The following is a 12,417-nucleotide window of genomic DNA, read 5'->3' on the forward strand; positions in this document are numbered from 1 at the left end:
TTGACTACATGCATATCCTATGTCATCTTCATGATTGGTTTCAAATAGGACCATTTTCATCCATCCATACCTCTAAGTTGTTATCTATAGAGTGGGTGATTTCCATAAGTAGATCACCAGGTGTATCTTCCTAGTCTGTCTTAGTCTGGAAGCTCTGGTGAAAACTATTCAGCATGTTAGCAACATGCATGCCTTCACTGACAGAGGAGTGCTGGCTGTACATGAGATATTTGGGCTGGGAATCTAACCTGGGTCTCTCACCTGGGAAGGAAGAATTCAATCACTGGTCCACCAAGACCCTGACTTGCTATTTTTTATTGTAATCCTAAAGGGAAGAGGCTCCTGGCCATATGTACTGACAGGTTTTTGTCCAGCTCTGTATTCTCAAACAGTGTCTTCAATCAAACTTTATTATTCATGGACAGTTCTTGGGAACAGTCACTATCTGAAAGACAGCCAATGAAACAGGAAATGAGGAGGCGGAGAACAAAAACAGGGTCCTGACTAACTTTGCTTCTTCGTGAACTCTTTAGGCCTTTAGGGAGCGTCTACTGACTCAAAGGCAAAACATGCACTACCATTGAGCCAATTCCTATTTCTAGTGACTCTACAGGAGAGAATAGAACTGCCCCTGTGGGTTTTCTGCCACTGTGCCTTTTTACAGGAGCAGAAAACAAATCTCATCTTTCTCCCGAGGAGCAACTGGTGGTTTTAACTCCTGCTTTAGCTATTCCAAATCAGTAGTTCCCAGAGTAGACAATACCACTCCCTGGGTGAGGTTGTTAGTTTATTGTGCCAGCCTGGCCAATAAACACAGGTGGGGTTCACTGAAGGGCGGAGGGATAAATGGCCCAGTGAGTCTTGCCTCTCTAGTTCTCGGGTCTCTTGCTTTGTGATGGTCACTCCAGGGTGCAGCTGCCTTAGCAGTTCCTTGCGTCAGCTTGCAAGGCTCACTTCCTGCAAGACATCCCTAAGGAGAAGCCATATGGACCTACCCCGATGCAGCCCTGGGTGCTGGAGCACCCGTGTGGAGACCCCTGCCAGTGCTGAGATGCTTACACATTCACTGATCCGACTTTCCTCCTGCAGTTGGCATTATTTTTGTGAGATGGAGGAGGACTTTGTGGGTTGGTGTTGGAGATATGGGTTAATGGGTAATGTTGGACTTGTGGGCTTGGGCAGCACTGGGTTGGGATTTTTTTTTATGTGCACTTAACCTTTATGTAAAACTCTCTCTTTTTTTTGCAAGTGCAAGGCCTCAAAATATTAGTTTATGACTCAGAATTGTTCCTCTCCACAGAAATATTTAGTAAAAGGCGAAAGATTTATACGATCTGAAGAGAAACTCTCTCTTATACATGAGTTTCTGTGGATTTGTTTCTCTAAAGTATCCAGACTAGTACACTAGGGGTCATTGGAATGACCAAGGTGGGAGTCACCTTAAACCTGCAGATCATAGGAGATCCAAAGACACAGGCTAGGAAGGCCATAGAAGGAGCAGGTGGGGTACCATCACAGAACTTCGGAGCTGTACGTGGTAAGCCCATTTACCCATAGTCGTCCCCACAGAACAATGAAGGCAGAAAAAAGATTCAGCTCTAGGAAAGTGACCCAGTTATTGAGAAAGTTGACCTCTTTGGGGATTGCTTAATGCAAGGACAAGCAGTGACATACCAATAGACCCCAAGGAGACCAGGGCACTGCAAAGGGGTCTCGGTTCACAGTAATGCCCCTATGACTCATCAACAGAAGTCCAGTGATGGCCACTCACTTCACTTTAGTGCGCAGAGATATGTGGTGTGGGTGGCACTTGCTTTCTACGGGAGCCTTGCTATCAGCTCCTCATTTCCCCTCCCTCTCCACTGCCCCATGAACTCCTGATAATTTATAAATTGTTATTTTTTGTCATGTCTTATACTGTCCAGTATCTCCCTTCGCCCACTTTTCTGTTGTCTGTCCCCTAGGAAGAGGGTTATATGTAGATCCTTTTAACTGGTTCCCCCTTTCTACCCCACTTTCCCTCTACCTTCCTGCTATCACTACTCTCACCACTGGTCCTGAAAGCATCATCCGCCCTGGATTTCCCGTGTTTCCAGTTGCTATCTGTACCAGTGTACATCCTCTGGTCTAGCCAGATTTGTAAGGTAGAATTGGGACCATCATGATAGTGGGGGCGGGGGAAGAAGCATTTAGGAACTAGAGGAAAGTTATGTTTCATTGTTGCTACACTGCACCCTGACCCGCTCGTTTCCTCCCAGTGACTCTTCTGTAAGGGGGGTGTCTAATTTCTTTATTTGTGATGCTAATGAGACCCTTTCTGAGTAGACTGGGATCTGCATCTGTTCTCTCTCTCTCTCTCTCTCTCTCTCTTCTTCCACAAAAAAGCAAACTAGACCCAGAAGTGTGTGTTCTCTCTCTCTCTCTCTCTCTCTCTCTCTCTCTCTGAGGAATACCCATGACAGAGAGGGTTGACTACAAGCCAAGGCATGCTCAAAGCTACCTAGAAGGAAGGAAGTAATAGAACCTGATTCAGACATTTAGTCTTCAGAATTGTGAGAAAATAAACCTCTGTCCTTCAAAGCAACCCCAGGTGATATTTGTGTTACAGTGAAAAAACACAAAAACCTCCACTGCCATTGAGTTCATTGGGACTCATAGCCACCCCGGGGGACAGAGTAGAACTGCCCCGGGGCTTTGAGAGGGCACCTCTTCATGTGAGCAGAAAGCCTTCTCTTTCTCCTGCAAGAGGCTGGTGGGTTGTTTGAACTGCTGACCTTTCAGTTAGTAGCCCAATGCATAACCCAATAGTTCCTGGCGCTGCAGTAATCTTTCTTACGTGTACCTGCATTACAGTAGCAATAAGCAACTAAGACAGGTCCCCACTCCAGCCCCAAAGGTTGCTATCCTTATTTATATTTTATAGAAGAGCAAGCTGAGGCTTGGCAGAGTTAAGCGATTTTTCTTAAACTCACAGAACAAGTAAAAGAAACTGCTCATTTTCAGGCCCAGTTTTGCTTGGCTCCACCGGCTGATGACTCTAGGTTTTCGTGACCTGCACCCTTTTTGCTGTTGTATGTTTTAGGCTCTCATATTGAGAGTAAGTTCCACAAAATCATATTTTAAAATATTTTTCTTGGAGCTGTTTTCGTTAAGGAAGTTTAAAAATTTTTTAGCCGCTTTTGTTTCTTCTGTCAGTTATCAGTAACTCATTTTTGCCTGTGTTGTTGTTTGCCTGTGATGCTGAGCAGGTTTCCATGGAGCTCCTAGACTAAGATGGACTAGGAAGAAAGACCTGGCGATCGCTTTCTGAATATCAGCCCCATGGATCACATTGTTCATCACTGCAGCCAACCATGGAGCAGTGTTGAGTTGGCGGTATTTACTTTTGTTGTGCTTGAAGTCGTTGTGAGTTGAGGGTTAACTGACAATTTCTGTTTTCTCTTCTAACCTGCTCCTTTGAGAGATTGGTCTGGAACGTCTTGGGCTTTGGACATAACAACATGTCCTTGGTGCAAGCACATTGGCTAGGACGCTGAGATAATTCTGTGTTGATTTGTCAGAAATGCTTCAATCCTCTCAAGGAAAAAGTTGGGTCACACATGCAATAAATAGATGCTCAGTTTCATTAATACACTTCCTTTGCTGAACTCACACACATGAAACTGATAGGCAGCTAGCACAGGGACTGGGGTGTCCATTGCACATGCTCAGAGGTTCAAGCTTCTAGCCCGGAAGGGGTGGGACACCTAGGTGGGCGTGGTTACACCTGGATTGGCCCATCTAAGCCAAGTGAATTTGATTCAGCCAATAGGGTCGGCCAGTATTGTCGACCACGCCTCCCAATGGGCCCCCCTGAAAAAGCCAGAGGTTTTGCTCTGCCTTCTCTCTCCCAGCAGCCGCTACATGATGTAGCACAGCCAGGCCATGGTCCGGCGTGGCCAGGCCGCAGTCCCACACTGTGCTGCGGACTCTGTCTGGCTTGTGTTCCATTTACTGTACGACCTGAAACGGCTACTATTCTCTATAAATCCACTTAAGATCACAAACCAGGCTTTGGCGTGAATTCTTTCTCATGCAGAGCCAAGGACCAAGGGATATCTTTCCCCTGAAAGATCTAGCAAAACTTTATAACAACAGAGTTTCAAAGTGATCTCCAGCTTGGCAAAACATGTTAGCTAGGTAGGTGGGAACTTAGGTTCTAAGTAAAGGGGGAAAATTGAGTCCTGATTCCAAAAATCTAGATTCCCTAAGTGTTCGTGGATGCTTGTGCTTAAAACACCAAGGTGAGACCAACTGCCCACATCCAGATCAGATTTTCAAACGCCATGCCTGGAATTAACACGCCGAAGCCAGCAACAATTTCTGCAATTTTCCTGAAGGTGGACTTCTAGTCTAACAAAAAGAACAATGGAATGCAAACTTAGAGTCCTGTTTTTTTTTTAAAAAATCATTTTATTGGAGGGTCTTACAGCTCTTAAAACATTCCATACATCAATTGTATCAAGTCTATTTGTACATATGTTGCCATCATCATTTTCTAAACATTGATTTTCTATTTGAACCCTTGGTATCAGCTCTATTTTTCCCATTCTCCCCTCACTTCCCACCCTGGTGACCCCTTGACAAATTACACATTGTTAGTATTTTCATAGCTTACACTGACTTCTGTCTCCCTTCACCCATGTTCTGTTGTTCATCCCCCGGGTTGGGGGGTTGGATTATGCTTGGATCATTGCAACCGGTAGAATCCTATTTTTGTTCCTCGCCTGCTGCCTAAGTGATTACCAGAAAGAAACGCCGTATTCTCATGAATGAAAATGGAGTTCGTATTGACATAACCACAAAAGATGGAAATACCTGTCCTTCTCATCCCACAGTGTTCTTGGGAGGATCAGAGGGGATAAGTGGGTATGTCTTGTGAATAGACATGCTCATTACATACATTTGTGTTGTCACTCCGATTACAGTTTTATCTCTGCACGAGTTACATCCTTGTGGCTGGTTTAAATCCAGCTTTGGTAGTGGCTCTTTTTGGTTGGGTCAAATCGGGAGAGGATGTATCGTTGGAATTTTATCTGCTTGAAGGGTTATCCCTTGGTCAACTTGAAGGATGGCTTTAGTTCAATGTTGTTACTTCAGTCTTGGGTCTGGGTGTGGGCTGGCACATGACTGGCGTTCCGACATTTTATCAACAAGAGGAATCCAGCTGCCTCCTTGGATCTGTTTTGGTGCCTGTTTGCGCCTGGCCTTTAATATCTGAGAGTCATCATTACGGGAGACGGAAAGCAGGTGAGCCAGTGGGTAGGTGTCACCCTCCTGGATACAATGCCTTGTCCGCCGTAATGACAGGCCTGGATCCGGTGTGGGGGTAAGAGAGGGGGTGAGGTAGAAGGGGGGGCTCTTGATAAAGAGAGAAACTCATTGTTTGGGGGTTGACTGAGAGTGTCAGGACCAACAGCACAGGATCAGAAGCCGGACAGATGTGCTTTGCTCAACCTGTCTAAACACACAGCCAAGTGACTTAAGCTTTCTACACATCCATTTTCTCAGTCTGAAAAAGGAACCTACAACAGCCACCTTTGGCAAGCAAAATAACTTTTATAAGATTATATCTAAAAATAAAAGTTGGTCCAGAGACTGACAGAATTGCAGGGGGAGGTTTTCTGTACAGCCCCTGGAAGAATTTAGAGTGCCATAGCACAAAATGGTAAACTTTGTCGAAAAATAAATAAAACAATATCTAATGTATTATTTGTATGTAACCACAACAGACAAAAAAGATGGTGTATTCAGTTGATGGATGTATGGATTGTGATAAGAGTTGTATATAAACTCTTGAGCCCCGAATAAAATGATTGAAAAACCAAAAGATGGTGTATTAGTTAAGGCTTTCCAGAGAAATAGTATCCGTAGGAGATATATATATGTGTGTGTGTGTGTGTGTGTGTGTGTGTGTGTGTGTGACACACACCCATATGATATATATTCTATACTTATACATACATAGGAGATTCAGATATATGATGTATATATCAATTTCCTATATATTACATTCTGTATCTCATTCTGCCCCTTCCCCCCCAAAAAAACCCCACTGGCATTGAGTTGATTTCTACTCATAGCAACACCATAGCGTTTCTGAGGCTGTCAATCTCTACAGCAGTAGATCACGGTCACTAAGTCAATTCTGACTCATGGTGGTCCTATGGGTTTCCAAGACTTTTAAATCTTCACAGGTACAGACAGCCTCATCTTTGTCCTGATCAGAACCAGAATATCTCTCTATATACACATATAGATATAGCTAGATTGACTGATCAATGGAACTTTAAAAACTGGTCCTTCTCACTGAGGGGGCTAGTAAATCCAAAACCAGTAGGTCAGGCAGCAGGCTGGAAACTGAGGTCGTAGGTAGAGTGTCCACAATACAGCCTTAAAGCTGAATCCCCGCCTCCCACCCCCAAGCCTGTTGTTGCCTAACTGGATGAGGACCACCCTCATTATTGAGAGTAATCTGTTTGCTCACTGCCTTGGAGCTGCCTCTAACTCTTAGTGACCTATAGGGCAGAGCAGAACTGCCTTTGGATTTCTGATGTGGTTGTTTTTCAATTACTGACCTTGAGGCTGGCAGCCCAAGGCATAACCCACTATGCTACTAGGGTCAATTGATTGGCAATGTCAATCAAACCTACAGATAGCGTCGCAAGCAACACCTAGACTAGTGTTTGACCAAGCAACTGGCCCCAGAGCCTGGCCAAGTAGATATATCAAACTAACCATCACAGATGGAATAAAGAGGTACAGGGGAAAGAGAGAGAGATGGGCCTGTGGTGGAGGAACCTTAATGGCATGGTTGTCAAAGTGCTTGCTGCCAGCCTAGAAGTTGGAGGTTTTAACGTACTCCATAGAGAAAGATGTGTCTGTCTGCCTCGGTAAGGATTACAGGCTGGGCAACTCTTGGGGGGCAGTCCTACTGTGTTCTATAATATTAGTATGAGTCCTAGTGAGTATTGTCCAGGGTACAGTTATTATACATTTTAAAATTGCATCTAATTCTTATCAAAACAGAAAACAGTCTCATGGCCATCAAGTTGATTGACTGCTCCTGTGGGTTTCTAAGACTGTAAGTCTTTATGGGAGTAGGAAGACTCATCTTTCTCCTCAAGAGCAGCTGTTGCTTTTGAACTGTTGATTTTTATGGTGAGCAGCCCAGTGTTTTATTTTCTAATCCTTCAGAAGCTTATTGCATTGTAATGTTTTATGAATATGGATCAATTACATTATCATGTAATCCTTCTGAAGCTTATTAAATGATGATGTAAGTGATCCCAAGTCTTAAAGCAAAACCCATGGCTGTTACATCAATTCCAGTTACACAGGGTTGGGTAGACCTGCCCCGTGGGATTTCCAAGGCTGTTACAGAAGCATTGCAATGCTAACTGTAAGCAAGGTTGATGGTTCAAACCCACCAGCCACTCCACAGCAGATCTGCTCCTGCAATGGTTTGCAGCCATGGAAACCACTTACAGGGCAGTAATGAGTTAGAACTGACTGCCTGGCAGTGGGCTTTTGTTTGCTACTCTTTTAAACAGTTCGAGGAGTAGGTGGTGGTGGGGTTTGAACCACTGATCCTTCAGTTAGCATCTAAGAGCTGAACCCTGAACTCCTCTGCTACAGTATCAGTAGGAAGGAATGGACAAGATTTAAGTTCTGTGACATTTTGCTCATGAGATATAAGCGGAGTGACTGTCTTTTAAAAGAACATTTTAGACTAGATTTTAATTGGTGTGTTCTGTTGAGTAGTTAAAAAAAAAAAAAAGCCCAGCAGAAAGGCTCACAGAGGGCTAGTATTGTTTCCTTTCTCTTCAGGCTTAAGCTATGCATGTGTGACAGCCATTCTTTCAAGTCTGAAGAGCATAATTCTGTGGGAAATTATAATTGGTCTGAGGCATGCACTCCAGAGGCACAACCCTAACTGGCCCTTCTTCAGTTTTCTGGCAGTTCCGATCCAAATGTTGATATATATCTGTACTTAAAATTTTAAAACAGTGCTTTCAAGGTTCTGTTTGCCCTCAAACACCCCACTGAAGCTGTCGCCTTGCTCAAGATAAGGTGGATCTTGCTCCAGCACTGGTCATTCCCCCCAGGGACGGTGTGCTATTTAAGGAGCAGGTCTAGCCTATTTACCAGCATGTGCCCGAGGGTGAGTTTGTGTGTGTGTGAAAGCCAGGTGTGTGGTGGCCTCCCTTGAAGTCTCCATAGGGACTGGGTGTGGTGTTAATGATACTTTTTTCTCAGATGGAGATATGAGTTGAGAAACTCTGGCCCTGAAATTTAATGTTCAGGGAAGCTTGCTGGTGATGAAACTCATAAAGGAAAGGGTGAGGAGCCACTAGTTGAGAAGAGGAAGTTGTTACAAGTCTTTGCTGGGCCTTCAGTTTGATTTGAAGCCTAAGGCTATGCTGACAGCAATGTTGCTCTACCCTCTAGTCACAGGCAAGGGACTCCAGCCACAGGCAATAGTTTTACAAGCTGAGAACATTGTAAGCTTGATTTTGCCGGACTGAACTTGATACTTGGTCAGTTGAACGCCCCGCCCCCTTGACTCAACCTGAATTTATTCGAGGCTCAAGTATTTCTAGCTTGTTCCATGGCAAAAACGTCCTCTCTGGCTGTTTAGCTACAGATGGTCCCCTTTTCTTTCTTACTCATTATTTGTATTTTTATCTTTATATTATTACTTCCTTGCCATTTTACCTTGGTTTTTTTAATTGTTTCTGTGGAGTTTCCCAGGTTGTGAAGCACAGAAGGAAGGAGTAGCTGTTTAGATATAACAACTGATGGAATGGTTTAAAGGGGATATGAGCGGAGGGGAGGGAAAGAGACAGGTAGGAGGAGGTGGGAGGTGGGAGGGATCACTAGAACTGACACTATATAATTCATTTTTAAAGCGATTTAACCGTGAAAGTGTATGACATGTGAATACTGTATCAAGAAAACCAGGAGAGAGAAAAAGAAAGAAAGAAAGAGAGAGAGAGGGAGGGAAGGAGAGAGAGAGAGAGAGAGAGAGAGAGAGAGAGAGAGAGAGAGAGAGAGAGAGAGAGAGAGAGAGAAACCAAACTTGACCAATGGTTACCAAGGCGAAGGGGAAAGAGATGCTGTGTAGGGGGCATTGCGTTTATGCCAATGAAGGTAGAATAATTTGAAAAATGATCCCGATAATGACTGTACAACACCAAGAGCACTTAAAATTACACAGTAGAAGTTGTGGAATTGGAGAATGTTCTGATGTGTATATTTTTGCCACAATTGCAAAAAATTACATGAATAATAGTGACTACAAGGCAAAATAAAATGTTCTAGAATTGAATATGGTGACAATTATACAACTCTTCTCGATATGATTAAATTATTGAATTGGATGGCATGTGGATGAAATGCTAATAAAGCTGTTAATTAAAAAAAAGTTGGTCTACCCCAAAATCATTGTCTTCCTGTTTGGTTGGATTCTACACTCATCTTGGCTCAGTAATAGCTTTCAACTCATCTGCTAATGCGGAGCTGTGGGCTTGCTTTCCTGGTAAAGTTTGGGTGCCCTGCGGACTCTTCTCTGGAGTGTCTGCTTATTCATCCAGAGCACCGTCTCTACCAAAATCCTTCTTTTCCAGCTCCTGTTAAAACAAACCCAAACTCATGGCCACCAATTTAATTTTGAGTCATAGTGATGCAATATTGGGTTTCTGAGGCTGTGAATATTTATGAGAACAGACAGCTTCATCTTTTTTTCCTGCAAAGAGACTAACAGGTGGGCCTGAACCTTGAGCTAGTGGTCCAGGGCTTACCTGACGGAGCCAGGAAGGCTGTTGTTGTTAGCTGTCATGCCGTCGATTCTGACTCCTAGCCAACCATAGGAGATGCTACATTGGGGTTTCTAGACTATCATCTTTACAGGCGCAGACATTGGCTTCCTAGGAATTGTAGGGTGGACTTGAACCTTGGACACTTTGGTTACGAGCCCTGGGCTTAATAGCTGTGCCACAAGGGTGCCCCTTCCCCAGATGTTGTTCTTGTTATGTGTCCTTGAGCTGGTTGTGACCAATAGTGACCTGATGTACAAAACAAGGAAAGAAGGAAATGCCGCCCAGCCCCGTGCCATCCTCACAATTGTGTCGGAACCCATTGTTGCAGCCACGGAGTCAAACCGTCTTGTCAAGGGTCGTCCTCTTTTTCGCTGACCCTCTCTTTTGCCAAACATGGCGTCCTTCCCCAGGAACTGGTCCCTCCTGTCAATATGTCCACAGTACATGAAACAAAGTCCCGTCATCCTCACTGTTGGGGAATGTTCTGGCTGGACTTCTTCCAGGACAGATTCGTTTGTTCCCTGGGGCAGCCCATGGTCATTTCCATATACGTTGCTGGCACCATAATTTGCATGCATTTGTCCTCTGGTCTTCCTCATTCACTGTGCAGTTGTCACATGCATGTGAGATGATGCCTTAGGACTCACGGTGACATCTTTGCCCTCTAGCACCCTCAAGGGGGTCCTTTTGCAGCTGATTTACCCAATGCTATAGGTCATTGATCCCAAACCACAACTAAACTCACTGCCATCGAGTTGATGCTGACTCATAGTGAACCTACAGGACAGGGTAGAACTGCCCCTGTGCGTTTTCCAGACTAAATTTTTACAGGAGTAGAAAGCTCTGTCTTTCTTCTGCAGAGCAGCTGGTGGTTTTGAACTGCAGACCTTGGGGTTAGCACTCCAAGGGATCATAACCATTACAACCCCAGAGCAGCCCATGCCTAGCAAACAGCGCACTTCCTCACGAGGATCTTAAGGACTTCATGACCCCCAATGTATTGCTGTGAGTCTATTCTGATTCACGGTGACCCTAAGGGACCCCTATAAGACAGGGATCAACAGCCTCAGAGGGTATCCAAGGCCTTAAAAAAAGGGATCCGATGGCCACACACACCCTTCTTTAGCCACGGTGCTGGCGGATTTGTAATGCTGGCCTTTGTTAGCAGCACTTGACCACTGCACCACCAATGCTCCTGTCCTTTCCAAATATTTCCCACCTAACTGTGATACACTTGGATGTCGAGGGACAGAGAAAAATTAAAGGGTAAGGGTCCCTTTTCATGGCCCTCATGGGCATAGGGGTTTCAGTTGGGCTGCGATCTGAAAGGTCAGCGGTTCCAAACCACCAGGCCATACTCCCAGACAGGGCTTTCAAACTCCAAGGGGGCGGTTCCATGGCAGTGAGTGGACTGGAGCCCTGGTGGTGTAGGGGTTAGGGGTGGGGATATACGAACCCCACAGTTAGAAACCACCAGCTGCTCTGTGGGAGAAAGATACTGTAAAGAATTACAGTCTCAGAAATCCAATTGGGGCAATTCTACCCTGTCCTACAGGGTCTCTATGAGTCGCTATCGACTCAATGGTAGTTTTTTGAGTTTAAGACCCAAACTCATGGCCTTCGAGTGAATTCTGACTCACAGTGATCCTAAAGGGCAGAGTAGAACCGATCCAAAATGTCTGAGACAAAATCCTTCCGCACACGGCCTGCCGCATCTTCTTCTCCTGGAGTGACCCACCTTTTAGTTAGCAGCCCAGGGTCCTAGCCCGTAAATCACTCATGAAGCTGCCTACAGAATGTAACAACACCGTGTCTTCCAAACGGCACCTTCTCCCAAACTTCACGATAAGTAGTCATCCATAGCGACTACAGGTCAGCAGAAATCCTGTACCCCCTTTTCTGCGGCTGTCTCAGGCCTTTTCATGTTTGGGGTACCTGGGGAGGTCATCCTGCGCCTCCCGGAGAGTCTCCTTAGCCTTGGGGGCGGCGGTGGCACCTTCTTCTGTTCCACTACGAATCGTCCAGTTGTCTCCCTAGCTGAGGAAGGACCTTGGTTCCTTTGACTTTAATAGAATGTGCTCGACGGCGCCTCCTCCAGGTGCCGCCCGGGGTGCTTGTCACACCAGGTGCACCTTGTCTGCTCGCGTGAACGGCGGGCGGGGTGGCGGGCAGATGGGGTGAAAGAAACCCTCCTGGACGAGAAGGAGGCAGAGACCGCGCGTGTGGTTGCCGCGGGCCACCTTCCGCGCTGCCAGCCACGACCTAGCGCGTTAACCCTTCCGAGCCACGGTTTGCTGGAAAGGGGAACGCAGGCCCTCTTCGCCCGGGGGCAGGCCGAGTTGGGCGGGGCCGGGGTGGGGTGGGGGTGCTGTGACTGCGGAGAAAGCAAAACAGGACGGAGGGGAGGGGGTCCTGCCCGGCGAAGGCCCCGGACTAGGTAGCGTGGTCGTGGTCGTTTCCTCTTCGCGGAGCTGGGGCAGCGAAGGAAGGCGGACGCGCTGGCGTCCCTTTCCTCCTCCCCGGGCGCCCGGAGCCGGGCCGGGTGGCGCTCGGGGGC

The 12,417-nt window shown here is 46.0% G+C and overlaps 1 non-coding gene across 1 annotated transcript; it reads right to left on the bottom strand.

Annotated features, from left to right (window-relative positions):
* Positions 1-1,239: 1,239 nt before the first annotated feature.
* Positions 1,240-1,354, bottom strand: LOC142438127 (U5 spliceosomal RNA). The gene has a single exon (XR_012782561.1). It is a non-coding gene; the product is annotated as a U5 spliceosomal RNA (small nuclear RNA).
* Between the last annotated feature and the right edge of the window lie 11,063 nt (positions 1,355-12,417).

Source organism: Tenrec ecaudatus, chromosome 1 (assembly GCF_050624435.1).
Source record: "Tenrec ecaudatus isolate mTenEca1 chromosome 1, mTenEca1.hap1, whole genome shotgun sequence".
Lineage (NCBI taxonomy): Eukaryota > Metazoa > Chordata > Mammalia > Afrosoricida > Tenrecidae > Tenrec > Tenrec ecaudatus.